Source organism: Tupaia chinensis, unplaced genomic scaffold, assembly GCF_000334495.1.
Source record: "Tupaia chinensis unplaced genomic scaffold, TupChi_1.0 Scaffold000323_1, whole genome shotgun sequence".
Classification (NCBI taxonomy): Eukaryota; Metazoa; Chordata; class Mammalia; order Scandentia; family Tupaiidae; genus Tupaia; species Tupaia belangeri.
This window is the reverse complement of record NW_006159817.1, coordinates 1126116-1127372: the sequence shown is the minus strand read 5'-3', so window position 1 is coordinate 1127372 and position 1257 is coordinate 1126116. Positions and strand designations below refer to the sequence as shown.

At 59.4% G+C, this 1257-nt stretch overlaps 1 protein-coding gene across 1 annotated transcript in view; it reads right to left on the bottom strand.

Annotated features, from left to right (window-relative positions):
- The window catches only part of LHX5 (LIM homeobox 5), a 20760-nt gene that overhangs the window by 16092 nt on the left and 3411 nt on the right, over positions 1 to 1257 (bottom strand). The gene's annotated exons all lie outside the window — the stretch shown is intronic.

Below are 1257 nucleotides of genomic sequence, written 5' to 3'. Positions count from 1 at the left end.
TGACCCCCGCCTTCTTGGGAAGCGCACGGAAGGGGGTATATAGGGCCCTAGGGCCTCGGATCTTACTCCCCTTTCTCTCTTTCCTTCCGACCTCAACTAGTGGCCTTCCAGTGCACCCAGAAATTACATGGAGCGCCAAGGGCACAGAAGGGTGAATTGTGCAGGTCAGTTTGGGGGGGAGTGGAACGTGGGAAAGGCTCGTTAGTGGGAGGAGGGCGCAGAGCTGGTGGGGCCCTGTTCCCTAGCAGGACCCGCTCTATCGCTCTCTTCCCCACCTCTAACCCCTCGCCTTTCTCTGCTGGGAGCGTGAGCGCCGTGGAGAGCTCGGAGCCGAGCACAGACTCCGCACAGCAGGCAAAGTAGAGAGGGCGGACTGAGCCCTGCGGGAGAGCGTTGTAGCCTGGGGCCGGGGAGGCGCGGAGGCCTCCTACCTGAGTTGAGGCTGCCCTCCTTGAGGCTGGAGGAGCTCAGGTAGTCGTCCTTGCACACGAACTTGTTCTCGTCGATGACGTAGAGCTCCTCGCCGGTGGACAGCTGCTTGTTACACACCATGCAGGTGAAGCAGTTGAGGTGGAAGACTTTGCTCCGAGCCTTGCGCACCAGGTCGCTGGGAGAGATGCCTTGCGCGCAGCCAGCGCACTTGGTGCCAAAGCGCCTGTGGACACAAGGCACCTGTCCCGGTGAGGTGGGCTCTGGGCCCAGTTCTCTCCAGCCCCTGACCTCTTCCCATCCACCCTGGCTTCCAAGCTGCCTGCATATCCACATCTGTCAAAAAATAATAATAAAAGCTCCCATCCTGCCCTTCCTGGCCAGAGCTGACGCGGGACCAACGTTCTGTATGGTATTTGGGACTGGGACTGCTCTGCTTCTCTCAGCTGGCTTTACTGGGACTCTCCTGGTCTGGGAAGGGTGCAATCTTCAGCCAAATGGAGAGCCCCAAGCACCCCACTGTCTTCCTCCTCACTCCCCCTGCCCCCACTCCTGTCCCTGCCAGACCGGCCTGGGCTGCTCAAGGCAAACTCAGCTCTCAGTTCCACGAAGGACTGAAAGCCGTAAAGCCACGCGGGATGGGATCGGACCTCCTGTTTGGGCCTCCGAAATCCTTTATAGGGCCAGTCTGCCTATCTGCCTGGTCCTTGCAGGGTGGTAGTGTATTTGAGCAGGAAAGGGGGGAACCTTCCTCTGAATTCCAGTGCTATTCCCACTTTGGGACCTGCTGGAACTAGCCAGCGGGACCCTAGACGGGTAGACTCTTTT